The sequence below is a fragment of the Pteropus medius genome, unplaced genomic scaffold (assembly GCF_902729225.1).
Source record: "Pteropus medius unplaced genomic scaffold, Ma_sr-lr_union100, whole genome shotgun sequence".
NCBI lineage: Eukaryota > Metazoa > Chordata > Mammalia > Chiroptera > Pteropodidae > Pteropus > Pteropus medius.
Window position 1 is genome coordinate 4,713,109 of NW_024349800.1, and position 14,702 is coordinate 4,727,810.

A 14,702-nucleotide genomic window follows, 5' to 3' on the forward strand; every position below is an offset into this window, starting at 1 on the left:
TACTCAGGATGCTTCGGTTGCAAGCAACAGAGAACAACTGTAACTTTAGGACAAACAAAATTCATTGGAAAGGTATGGGAGAGAGGGCTTGCAGATCATGCCCCGGGTCTAGGTAGCAGACCTAGCTCATCTCTTTAGGAAACCGCTACGGAATGAAACAGCTCTAACCATTTTTCGTCCTTGTGTTATTCCCGCTCTAGATTCAGATCCCAGAAGAAGGGCATCTGATTGGCCTGGCTGGGGTCAGATGCCCTCCCTTGGCCAAAAATAGTTGAGCACTTCTATTGATAGTATATGAAGACAGCATTTAGGGAAGGGGGAAGGGACTCAAAACCAAAAGTGGGTTCCAAGTCTAGAAGGGGAGATACATGCTGGGCAGGTCAAAATAACCAATGTTCATAACAGCAAAAGATGAAAATGAGAGTTGGAAGAATTAAGGGAGATGTCACCAAGGCAGGCAAGCCCAGAACTAGGAATGTGGGGCTACCCCTGAGTTCCACGGAGGGCAACAGTTGGAGAAAGAAGTGAGCAATGGGCTAAGAAGCTAGAGAAACTTATTATTTCTTCTTCTTTTAAAACCCTTGGCTAAGCTACTGACTAATACTGATAGCCATCTCTTAGCACCAGGGCCATTTCCTCTCTGTTCTGGAAACCTCAGGAGGCTTCGATTAAATGGTCAGAGGAAGACCATTCTGAGCAAGGTGCATTGATGGTTCTGCAGTCCTACCAGGCCTTCTTCCGGGGCGTTTGCTGTGTAGCACTTGCCTCCAGGTCCCGGCTCCAATTTGTATTTCACGGAAAATGGGGGAAAGAAAGAATACTCTCCAAACTCCTTCTGTGGCACATGTTGTGGGTCTATTTTCTGATTTAATGCTCCCAGCTTATTGGCGAGCTGAGTATTACTAACTCCCTTTGGCAGTTAAAGCAACTGAGACTGACAAAAGTAACTTGCCCAGTGACAAGTGACAAAGTTGGGATTTGAACCCAGGCCCAGCTAGCCCCTAAAACCCTGTTTGCATGCTGTACTCGGTGCCTCCCCACTGGTTGTTTCAACCTAGGTAAGTCCTGTAACCTCTCTGGGTTTCCCCATCTGCAAATCCAGGGCCTAAAAGACAGGGTCGTCTCCTGCCCTGAAGAGACTATTCAGAAGCGTTTCAGATGGCCCCCATGGGCCCTGGGAGGGGGAAGCCCTTAGTGGCGGGTGAGGCTGATGTGGTCTGGGCCACAATGAGTCTGTCCCAGCTGTAGATGACTGATTTAAGTGGCTTTCTGCAGGAGGAGAGCCAGCCTACCACAGGCTGGAGGCAAGACCTGAGCCTATGAGTCACCCCACCTCTCCTTGCCACTGGAGGGGACGGTGACAACCCATGTCTAGTCCCCTCGGGTCCCTACCCCCACCCCCAGGGGTGTCCTGCAACCGGGGCACAGTGATTAGGAGTACGTGCTCAGACACACACACAGACTTTGCAAACAATACAGGGAAATAAAGTTCTCACAGGAAACATTATCATATTGACTCATGACAGACCCATCCATAAAACAAACTCTGGGTACCTGGGGCGGCTCAGAGAGCAGCAGCCTGGGAGACAGCAGCCAGGCCGCTCTCTCCCGGCCCCTGGAGGAAGTGGGTGCCAGTGGGGAAGGGCAACATCCCCTGGCTGTTCTAATGCTGGCTCAGAATCTGAATTATTTGTCAAAAAGAGCAAAAATAATTTTAAAAAAAAAAAAAAAGCACAAATCCCAGAGCACTATGGCCTCTTTGCCTTGTCACAAGAACTCTGTTGCAAAAACTCCTCTTAATACCGTGGTATTTTGCAAGTCAACTGCCATGTCGATGCAGAAAATATTACCATCTCCAGAGGCCTGTGTCTTCATCAATCCTTGCTTAGCAAAGCAGACTTGTAGAAAGAGATTCTGATCCAAGTCTTTTTTCAGACATGGGAAGGCAGCTTGGAGTATCTGACAGGCATCAGATGGACAGGCCTCTTACTACACGTAATCTCTTCTGGTTTGGGGGCCTCAGTTTCTCTATCTGCAAAATGGGAGTAATCATGAGAATTCAAGAAAATGTATGTACAGCACATGGCATGGTATTCATCTTCCTGACCCTTTGTGAGAAGCAGCCTGGAAAAGGGATTCTACCGTTTCTTAATCTTGCGAGCTTGGGCAAGCCCGAGTGCTTCTCCGTACTTCAGTTTCCTCCTCTGGAAAAGCAAGGGACATAACTAGCCCTGGCTGCCTGCCTCCCCAGGTATGGCATGACTGTTAGGGTAGCTGTTGTCAACCAGGCTTAAGACACTGGGTTGTGAGGGGTTCGGGTACCAAGGAGATAGTACCTATAGTGTTTGGGTTGCTGCAATCCCAGCTGAGCCCTGGCCATTTTCCCATCTAGAAATTAGAGTGATGGATACATGGTGTCCCAGAATTTGCCCTAAGAGAGGAAGAGGGCAAATATCCCCTTTCTGGTTGTGGAGATTGACCTGGGTAACCACTGGGAAGGGGTCATCGGTGGTACAAAAAGCACCCCTCCTTCGGGCCCCAGCAAACTCTAGCTTCCCTTGAGAGTACTGTCGACTGACTTAGAACCCTAGGTACCTGGCATGGAGTTGGCCCATCTCACATCCACCACCTATGCCTAGCACTGACCGAGGTCCTCATGAAATCGCTCCCAGTCTCGCTCTCTCCCTCGATTTCCCTAGTGGTGACAAGGGCGCTCTCTCAAGGACATATGCGGACCAGGTCACACTCCTTATCTTGTTCGTCAAGGTTCTTTGGGGTCTGGCCTCTGCTGAGCTAACCAGCTGGCCTCTCACCCACCCTACTCTCCAGACTCGCTCAAGGACCCACAGTTTCCTGAACCTACCATGGTTTCATGTGTTAGTGCTTTATCCATATGCACGTCTGACTGGGAGGTTGCTCCTTCTGTTACCTTCCAACAAACTGCTATTCATCCATCAAAGCCCAACTTCGATGTCCCCTTTTCTGTCAAGACAGCTCTAAACCATCCCCCAAATAGTCGCTCTCTCCTCTGTGCTTCCACAGTTCCCTGTCCATCTCTCTGTAATAACAGCTCTCATGCCATCTTATCGTTTGCTTCTTTATAGATCTTGTGGTCTCCTACTTGAGACCACAAGCTCAACAGGTTAAGAACTGATTTCTGAGTGTCTTGCTCTGAACTCTTAAAATTTCCTCACCACATTTAGGAAATTTCCCTCCACAAAATTGTGACTGTGTGGGTTGCTGCTGCTTAAGGGATTTCCAATGGTGCCCAAATTTACAACCAAGTGTCCTTCAAGGGAGCCCACTTCACCTTGAAGCTTTAGTAGCTTATTTTTGTACCAAATAGACTCCAGATGGATCAGCAGTGGCCAGCACACTAATGGCAGCTGATGCATGCCTGCATTTTTAAAAAATTTTAATGTGCAACTGTTTAATTTTTCCCAGGAACTTATTTTCTGGGCGATAGAGATATTTTTTAAATAATACACTTCTTTTGTGTTGGAGGTAAAGCAAGGAATGAAATCAAAGCACCAGAAGTACAACTCTTTTGCCAGTCCCTAAGTCAGCTCCAAGGATGAGAAATAGGATGCAATGCAGCTCTAAGGAATGAACTCCTTGGGATGTATGTCCGTCAGGCAGAGCCGTCTGGAGCACTTCCTAGAAATCTTGACCTGTCGCCGTCAGTGGAGAAGGCTAATTAAAGGAAATAAAAGACTAGTAGCCAGGAGATTCCAATGTGCTGAACAAACAAAGGCAGCCAACCTGCAGACTGCGAAGTCAGCTCTCTGCTTTGCCCCTGCTCGGCTCCCCCTCCCACCCACCAAAACGCTTTTTCTTTTCCTCGTCTGATTTTCCAGATTTTCCACTACCAACACCTGCTCTTTTCTGTTTACCCGGAGGGATCAACAGAGACAACCTTCGAAGCGGAGGCTAATGTAGTAATTGAGGCCCCTGACTCCAACTGTGGACCCTTCAAGGGCTGGCACTGTCCCTTCCTCATCTTGTGTCCCATGAAGGGCCATGCAGCTGACTGCAGTGGTTCAGAGTAAGGATAGAGAAATGCAAAGTAAAGCTACTAGACACCTCTGTTCTTCCATCAGAACTAAAAAGGTTGATCATAGCAAGTGTTGGTGAGGATATGGAGCAACTAGATTACTCATACACTTCTGATGGAAATGCAAAATGTTATAATACACACTTGAGAAAACACTTTGACGGTTTATTATAAAGCTAAATATACACTTTACCGTATGACCCAGCCATTGCCTCCTAGGTACTTTCAAAAGTGAAGTGAAAACATATATCTGCAAAAAGACTTATACATAAATGTTCAGAGCGGTGTCTATCAACAGAGGAATGAATCTACAAAAGGCGATCTATCTGTACAATGGAATATTATTTGGCCATAAAAAAGGAATAAAGTACTGATTGATGTTATAACATGGATGAACCTTGAAAATGCAAAATGAACAAAAGGATTAACAAAGGACCCCACAGTATAAGATTTCATATATGTAAAATGTCTAGAATAGGCAAATCTGTAAAGACAGAAAATAAATTAGTGGTTGCCAGGGGTTGGAGGGTGGTGTGGGGAGAATGAGAAGTGACCAAAGGTAGGGAGTTTCTTTTGGAGGTGCCGGAAATGTTCTAAAATTGATTGTGGTGATGGTTGCACAACTCTGTGAATATATTTTAACTCAACTGCACCCTTTAAAAGGGAAACTTGTATAGTATGTGAATTATGTCTTAATGGAGCTGTTACACACACACACACACACACACACACACACACACACACACACACGTGATGAGGATCAGGTCTCAAGCCCGACACAAGCAGCATGCAGGAGTCTCCTAATTAGACCTGCAGATTGAATTGGGTTGTAGAATCTTGTTTGGCTGGCAATGTTTGAAAACACTATTTGATCTTTGTTCCTGTAACCTGGGCATGTGCTCTCCAGTCCTGTTGGGCAAGATTTACTCATTTATACAACCTGCGTGGCTTGATGTGTCCATCCCTGAAGGAAGGCAGGGGACCCTTGAAAGCCTGGGAGAAGGGACACAGCCCTGACTTGGAATGAGCTCCTCTAGAAGCTGCTGTACCTCCCCCATTCGCCAGTGTTGTATCACGAGATGCCACAATGCTGGAGAATTGGCCTGCCATGTTTCTGAGTTAACAGAGAGTAGACCCTGGTATGGAGCCCCACGTCAGTGTGAGACTGGTCTGCTATGCCATTCTACCCTCTTTTGCATAAGAGAAATAGTAGAGGACATTTATGGAGTGCCTACTATGTGCCGGCCTGAGCGTAAAACTTAGCATGTAGCATCTCATTTAATCTCCACCGTGACCCGAAAGGGGCTGTTCCCATATTACTCCCCAGTATACCCAGTGGTGGGTGTGTACCTTGCTCAAGGCCCCCCAACTGTAAGTGGTGGAGCAGGGACTGGAACTCCAGTCAGTAAGGCTCCAGACCCCAGGTGGCCTCAGTGGCAGAGCCAAGGGGCCTGGAGTAACCTGTTCCTACCGCACCTGCACCAAGAGAAAGCAGAGGGCGGGGAGGACACAGGGCTTGCCTGAGGGTGAGACAGCCAGAATTGGGCTCTTCAGCTGGAGACTCTCAGGCCAGTCACATTAGCTGCAGGCCAGGAATGGAGGATCTGGGCATTTACCCTGTGGCAGGTGAGAAGAAAGAGTTTGTCCTGAAGAGTTCGATTTGGAAAATTACCAGGCAGAAAGGGGGATTTGCATTGAGAGAGAAGATGGGAGAGAAGGAGATGGGGAAGAAAGAGCAAAGGGAAGGAAGGAAGAAGGGAGTCTTCCCAGCCCAACGAATATTTGGAAGATGAGTAGTTTTATTTTGTGGGTTTTTTTCCCAGGTTGTTAACAATGGACAAAGCATAGGTTCAGTTGCCTGTTTATTCATTCATTCACTCATTCATTCATTTATTTAATTGAAATTATTTAATTTCCCCCCCACTGCCGTCTACCTCAGTTGCCTGTTTGAAGTAGTTCCTGAACTTCCATATTGAAGAAAATCCCAGCAGCCAGGCATTTAGCTCCCGGAGATCCCACTTTGTCTGATTCTTTTTTGACAGTCACCTCTCTGTGTCTTCTCTACTTCCTATTTATTAGAGTTGAAATCAAAATCTTGATTTTTGAAAGGTTTACTAATTTAAGAGATACCGGGTTGGGCTCGCCCTTAGACATAGCTACAGGTCTTTTTCTAGGTACAACTCATTTTTAAACTTTATGTAATAACTCCAAAAAATAAGTTTGTGTCATTGCCAAGTACTAATGGCAAGAGTAGCTGGCATCACTGTAAAGCTCTACACACATTGTCATCAGACCTCTCAGTGTCCTTGCAAGATTAGCTTTGTTTCCTCCACTTTACAGGTGACCAACCTATGGCTTAGAGGGGGTCACGTCACAAAAGAGCACATAAATGCAAGCTCTCGAATTCTCCAGTCTTTAAGAGGAGATGCTTTTTCTCTTTATCTGTTTTGGCCTTTGCTGATGGCTGGCGATAGGGCTTTTTACAACTGGGCCAGCTTTCCCTGCCTAGCTCTTTAACAAACATTCCAAGTGGACTTATCGTCCTGTGGGTTATATGGGAAATTCTCATTCATTTAATTCATATCACAGAGTAAAAACAAAACAAACAGGGAACTGCATGCATAAAAAAATACATTAAATTTACCAATCAAAAGAAGTCTGCAGATTTTTTTTTTTCAATGTATTTACAAATTCCTTTCTCCTCTGTACTTTATTACTGAAAATAACATACTCTTTTCTGGTATCAAAACCAAGGTAGCTGTTTCTGCCTTCTGGCCAGTCCATAAGCATTCACTGACACCTCTCTAGAGAGGGTTGAGAGCACAGTGGGCACAGATGAGTAAGACCCAGGTCACTGGAGGTGATAAGGCATGTTCATTAAACAACAATGGGTGCCCTGCCTCGTCTGATAAGTGCTGTGGGAAAGGCTTAGATAAGATGCCATGAGTGTGCACAGGGAGAGGCCTTTCTATCTAGGAGAATCAGGCCAGGCTGAAGGATGGGTAGGAAATGAACAGGAAGACACAATGAGGAAGGACTTCCTTCCTCGGAACTTCTTCCTCACCATCACTGTGGCTCCCATGGATGCCATATGCCAGGCGCTGGGCCACGCACATTATCTACATTGTGGCATTTGATCCTCAGAGCAACCCACTAGGGCAGTTACTGCTCCCACCCCCTCCTTTCAGATAAGCAAACTGAAGCTCCAAGAGGTTAAGCCACTTGCCTAAGGTTACAGGAAAGTTTCAAAAACAAACTTTGAATCCAGGTCTATTTGAAGCCAGAACCCCTGCTCTTAGGTTGATTTACCATTTTCAGAGAACTTTCAAACACGTTATCCCATCTGATCTTCCTGTATCAGAGTTTCTCTATGTCTCACCAGCCTGTTGGTACAGATGAGTCACCCTACCCGTAAAAGATCGGCCCCTCCCTCTCCCCTTGCTTGCCCTGGTCCTCAGGCCACCTGCAAAGTTTCCCCGCCACTGGCGGGAGTCCCCAGGGGTGTCTACAGTCGCCTTTCCTTCCATCCCCCCTATTAAAGTTCACTGCCCAAGAAGGCCCCACACCCTCTGTCCAGGTGCGGCCCCCTTTGAGATTCCTTTCCCAGCGGGCAGCCTCGGGACCCTGGGTGCTCACAGAGGGGTTACCGCATCATGACCCCTCTGTAAGCCTCGGTTTCCTTATCTGGGAAGAGAGAGGGGTCAGTTCAGTTCCACACATGTACACTGAACAGCGGATGAATATGACAGTGAACCATGGAACTGAAGGAAACGGGTGAATCAGGCCAGGCCCTGGATGAGACACACACATAAGCAATTACACCCCCAAGCCCCATTTGTGTAGGGGCTAAGTGCCATGAGGCAGTCAAACCGTTATGGAAAGGACTGTTTCCAGTTGGGGAGAGGCCCATGTGGTGGCTGTTCACGGAGGCTGTAACTTAACATAGGCTGGATCCTGGGCTCAGAGCTTCACCAGCATTGACCCGTTTAACCCTCCCTCCTACCCCCAAGCCAGTTGGGCAGGGACCAGTTATTATTCCCGTGGTAGAGACAAGGAAACTGAGGCTCAGAGAGATGAAGTCACTCGCCCAAAGTCACACACAGCTAGTTAAGTGGTGGGATCTGGCAGAATTAGGTCTGAGGGCCCCATATTCTTAGTTGCTGTCTTCACAGAAGTGGAGCCAGTAAATCTTGGCATTGACGTATCAGCTCAGTCCTGATGCAGCTCAGCTCCATCCCTTTCTACATTATGCTTCTTGGGCTAGAATCACACATTGTTTCCCTGTTCCACAGTCAGCTGGGACAAGAATTCCTGGAGCTCAAGTAAAGTCATGAGGATAGTCTCCCAATTCACAGAAAAAAATCGAGTGGAAAGTCAGAGCCGTTTCAGTTGGGATTTTTTCTTCTGTGTCCCTTATTCCTGCTAGACTTTACATACCAAGGTATCTGGCTGATCAATAACAATCATAATCATGAATATCATCGAGTACTGGCAAGCACTTTACATGCGTTGCCTCATTAAATCCTCACGACCACATGCGGCAGATATCTGATCTCTGTTTTACAGAGATGAGAACCAAGGCTCAAAGAAAGGAAGTGTCTTGCCAGAGGTGACCCAGGCAGCAAGTGACCGGCCTTTGAACCAGATCTGGTGGCCCTAATGCCCATGCTCTTAACCACGATCTAGATGAGTTTCTTATTTTTCCCTTTTTTCAGTGGTTCTCAGTCCAGGCTGCACGTTTGAAATGCCTGGGATACTTTTTTAAATACTGTGGCTAGACCCATCCCAAACCAATTCAATCAGACTCTTTAGGAGTGGACACAGCTTGATGATCTGGGCCCTGGGAAATTCTTGGTGTTCCACCAAGAGCCTCAGCTTGACCTGAAACTAAAGGGAGAATTGGACTGTGCTGTGGGAGAGATGAAGGTTAGCCAATTCTTCTCCCCTTCACCTTCCCTTCCATCTTCTCTTTTTCCGGCCCACCTAGGAAGTGGCCTCCAGTCTCCTTCTGGGTCTGAGATGATTGTGCATTTGGGTTAAGATTTTATGTGGCCCTTCTCCCACATGCTATCTGGTGAGACTGGCACATCATAGGTGCTCAGTAAACATGTGGTAAACAAATTCATGAAGAGACCCCCTCCAGCCATCCCTTTCAGGCAGATGAGACTGCATGGATCTATTCTCTAGGAGTTTAAAGAACATACACAGTGGGACCGAGACTTGCCCACTCAGGCAGGTAGCATCATATGCTTCCATCAGCAGCACACGAGCGTGTCCCTTGCACCGCCCCCTTCCCAGCAATATGTATTAACTTAAAAAAAAGAAATCCTTTCTAATTTAATAGGTAGAAAACAATCTCGGTTTTGGTTTGAATTTACATTTCTTTGACTACTGGTGAAGATGAACATTTTTTTCATGTGCTTATTAGTCATTTGTATTGCTTCTTCTGTGAATTGTCTGTTCCCAATTTACTAATTTACGACGAGAAGTATAACTGCCAAAGGGACCGGATACACATGTCCTCCAGCCAACACACCAGCTCCCTGTAGGCAAACCCCTCGAGAAGCCAAATTCTAATCAGAACGATGCTTAGTGAGCACAGAATGAAAAAAGGATGGGGTTGGTTATGGGATTCCAGGGTTTAACAGTATCAGGGCAAGCTAGACCTACTGCTGGGATCACAGAATCCTTGGCCAGAGCATCCTCCCTCTTTCTCTTTCCTCTGCCTCCCTGGCTACCCAACACTTCTTCAGATGGACACGTTCTTTCTTTAGAAACATTACTACATTCATTTGGGATTCCCTCCTGGGCCATATGCTTGAACTCTCAAGGCAGTCTTCATTCCGAGTTCCTTGCCTCCTTGGACTGCTTGTCCATTCCTTGGAGATTCACAAAGTATAGTTGATACCTTGCAGGGTGTCTGCCTCCCTTACTGTCTTAGATTTGCCCCCTCCCATAAGTGAAAGCAGCTCCAGAGGGTTTACAAGACTCAATAATGCATTCCACACTTGGAATGTTCACACTTGTGCCATTGTCAAACCTTCCCTTAACCTCTCCCAGAGGTCTCAGACTACAAAGGTTAAGATCCATTGCCACAGAGCAGTAGTCCCCAACCTTTCTGGCACCAGGGACCTGTCCTCCTATAAGAATCTAATGCCTGATGATCTGAGATGGAGCTGAGGCCGTGATGCTAGCGCTGGGGAGTGGCTGCAAATACAGATGAAGCTTTGCTCACCTGCCAGCCACTGACCTTCTGCTGCGTGGCCCAGTTTCTAACAGGTCATGGACCAGTACCGGTCTGCAGCCTAGGGGTTGGGCACTCCTGCAGTAGATGTTGAGAGTGGAGAGAAAGGTGTGAATGGCATAGCCCAAAGACTAAGAACTAGAAGAACCAGGAAGAGGGGCTCCGGGCACGTGTGTGGTCTGGGAGGGTGCCTGGAGCAGGAAAAAAAGGAAAAATTTCATTCAAAGACTGGAGGAGAAAGAGGATTTTAGGTGGGCATGAGCAGGGTATCTCTGGCCTGAAACATGCAAAAGCCCCTTTCTGGTAGCATTTGGCCCGCTCTCTCTTTTTTTTAAACATTTTATTTAGTTATTTATTTAACATTTTATTTATTTATTTATTTATTTATTTATTTATTTATTTAGCATTTTATTTATTTTCCCCCTCCTTCCATCTTTGGCCCTCTTTATCCTTCTTTACTCCAGGCCTCCAGAGCAACCTTCCTAAACCAAATCTGACTAAGTCACTCCCCTCCTTCAACCCTCCTGCATCTCTACCACCCATGAGATAAAATTTATGTCCCTAAGGTCAGCATTCAAGCCTTTCACAGTAAACAACTTTGCTTTTCAGGCTTGCTTCTCTTCCCCAGAAGACTGTGGGATGGTTCCTGAATATGCCATGTATGTTCACACCTCTGAGCTTTTGCTCCGGCAAAGCCTTCTGCCTGGGATGCCCTTCCCAACTTCCTCATCCTTTAATACCCAGCTCAAAAGTCCACTCCTCATTGAAGTCTTTCCCGAGCCCCCTCCCTCCTTGAAACCCTTAGTTATAGCATTTACTACATTTATGAGAGTGTAATTTTTCCAAGCATCCTCCTCTCTGGCCCTTGAGAACCTTGACATCAAAGATCGTGTTTGGTCTGTCTGGGTCTCCTAACCTCCAGCAAGGTCCCACATGTAGTAGAGGCTGGATGAATGACCAGGTCACTGTTGTAGACTTGCTCATGGGGAAGCACTATGCAAAGAGAATTAGAGATCTGGACTCCGATTCTGGACCTCTGGGGCCTTGGGCAAATTCCTTAGTCTTTCTAGACTTCGGTTCCCTTTTCTGTAGAAGGGGAGCATTAGGATGTGACTATCTGTGATGCTGTTTATTAAGATTTACTCTGTACAAGGCACCACTCTAGAAATAAACATATTGTAATAATAATTATATAATGTATATAACAATAATGATGTATATAAATATTTCTGGTAGCATGGAAATATAAAAACGAAGTCCTTGAAGTGATTTGCAGTCTAGTTCTGTAACCAACAAAGGCAGGATAAGACCTCTTAGGGGGAGAGATTTTAAACTGGAGGAAGCGGTATATTTCATTATAAGAAACATTATGCCACTCTTGGCTCCAAAGAGGTAGTGTGATGGAGCAAAATAAACATGGATGTGAGAGGCAGAGCACAACTCCAATCCCAATCTGCAGCCCTCTAGCTGTGTGACCTTTAGCAAGTTACTTTCCCTCTCTGAGCTTTAAAAACTGGAGATTGTCTCAAAGAGTTGTTTTGAGGACTCAGTTAGATGGTTGTAGAACTCCGTGAATGCTAGGAATCCTTTCTTTTTCTTCTCAAGGAATATATGCTACAAGAAAAGGGATCTTGGACAAGGGACTTCATCCTTCAAAGCTTCATTGTCCTCATCGGCCAAATGGGGGCTGCCAGGAGGGCTGATTTTAGATGAAGTGAGATTGTGAGTACAGAGAACTGTGCTGGGATATTCCATGAATGTTAGTTTCTCTCCCAGCCTGGTGGTGTGGCATAAACCCCAGCTCCATCTCCTTGGGCAGAAATCTTGGAACAAGGGATTCAGAGCCCTGGAGACGGCTGAGAAGGAAGCACAGTCAAGAGAAAGAGTCAGAAGATGACTCTGGGACACGTGATGACTGCCTCTCCCATCAGAAAATGCTCTTAAACAAACAGCAAGTTTCCTCCATTAATAAGGCCTGTGGAATGCAGATGAGATTTTTTTCCTCCTCCTTTTTTGCTGATTAAGTTCCCCCAAAACCCCCTTAAGAATTTTAATAAGAAATGCAAAAATCAACAAAAGTCCAGCAAACCCTTTCCTGTTATTAAATAAAGGGAAAGTAAATATTGCAAATTGGACATATTTCATAAGAGGATGTTTTGTTTGGGCGAAAAAAATGAGAAAGAAATGAAAAAGCTATTTGCTTTCTGGCAGCAAATACATGTCTTTGCTGAATTTTGGTTTCTAATTTGATGACTGGGGCATTATTCCTGGTTTGCCTGGAATTCAGGCCTTTTGACATCTGAGGTGAATGTACCCAGGCGAGCAGGAAAGCCAGGTTTTGGCTATGTTGGGCCTATTCTTCTCTCTCTTCAATGAGCAAACCAAGGAGTTCTTTAGTCACCCAGGAAATCATGATCCTAAGCTCAGAGGTGGAGACCTATAGAGGGTCACATACAAGACAAAAGCAACTTAGAACAAAGAAGTTAGTATGAGAGTGAGAAACAAAATAAAACACAAAAGTTTCTCTGTACTTCCTTTTTAGGATAGGAGACCATAAAACGTACTGCATTAATGTAGCACAGAAGCCCTGTAGTCAGGTGGATCTGGTTTTAAATTTACCTCTGTCACTTCTTAACAGGGTTACCTTGGGTAAATTACTTCTCTGACTCACTTTCCTCAACTTCAAAATGGGGAAATTGAAAGTATTTACTGATAGAGATGTTATGAGCAATAAATGAGTAGAAAATGAGCCAATGCAAGGAAAGTGCTAGGCTCTGTATGTTTCCCATATTATTTTGTGTAATATAACAAATGTAAAGGAAGAGGAAAAATGGAAAAAGTGATAAGACTTTATTTTGCTTGATTTCTTTGTAGTGACTGTTAGTTCGCAAAGAACATTAGCACTCATGATTTTGCATGCTCGTCGCTTCAGCCCGAGGAGACGGGCAAAGTGAGAACTGCCCTTGGTCTCCCATTGGGGCACCTGGTGCAGGAAAGTGGCCCCTCAGGGACACATATTAAATGTTCTTATGTGACGATGAGTTCAGAGAAAATGACGAAAGGAAAGGGAGGGAGAGAGAGAAGCCAGAGGGTGTGGCCACTTCCAGCCATCTCCTTCCCACAGCAGAAGCATATCTTCCCCAGAGCACCTGCACCTCCTCCTGGTCCTCTCTGTCCTTCTCATGGCGTCCCCACAGCCTCACTTGGCACTCGCTTCCCCCTGGTGGGGCGGGCACTCACAGACGGTGGGATCTTTTGTGGAAAGCCAGGAGCTGGACTCCACCAGCCACATTCCCATAGCAAAGTCTAGGCCTGAGCCTCCAAGCGCCAGAACCTGCCTGCCACCTCTTCTGATTGTCTTCTCCCAGGTTCCTTTCGGGCCATCCCAGAGGACTGGCTACCCCTATCTTCAAATAAGAAAATTATTTGGTTTTTGTAGTTTTCTATCTTTGTATTTGTTTGTTTTCCCAAAGCATCTTTTTCTGCAGAATTTAAAAATAGATAAAGAAAAACATGTAATTTAAAATCATATTCCCACTTGCATATTTGCTTCTAGTTTTTTTTTAAGATAAAACATAAAACTAAAGTCCCCATATCTACTACCTAACCCCCACAGATAGGTAATGAATTTGGTGCTTATCCTTCCTGTTATTTTTCTTTTAGCTTACCTATACATACATTCAGTATTTTATATTGTTTTCTGTGTATTTTAATTTACACAAATGGCATCATAGATCTCATGTTGTTCTGCATCTTGCCTTTATCACCAAACATTATGTTTTTTAAATCTATCCACATTGATATGTAATAAGAGCTAGTTCATTCCTTTTCATTTAAGCTGCACCGTATTCCACTCTATGAATCTTTTACACCACATTTTGTATATCCATTCCTGTAGGGGCAGTCATTTAGGTTGTTTACTTTTTTAAAATTACAAACCAACATGCTTTGATTTAAAAAATCTTTGTATGTGCCTTGTGGGCATCTATGCCCAAGTTTCTCTGGGAAATTTACCCAGAAGTCAAATGTGTTTGTGAGTCACAAGGCAGAAGTAAACATACCTGGAATCCAGTCCCGACTCTGATGTTTACTCCCTGTGTGACCTTGGGCAAGTCATTTCAGTTCTCTGGGTCTGGTTTATTACCTATAAAATGGGTGTGTGCTAATCCCTAACTCATTGCATTGGCTATTTCTAAAAAGTAGCAGGAATTGTGCAAATGGTAGGAGTCCAGTAGCTCTCATCATCCATGCCACAGGTTTTTCTAGCAACCAAAGTAGGATCTGAAGGCAATGCCCAACCCTTTGCACAAGGGACCTGGAGCCCAGCAGAGCAATTCCTTGAGGCTTGCCCAGCCCACCTCTTACTACATGGTTGTCACCTCTTTCTCCTGCCTAGCCTGCTGT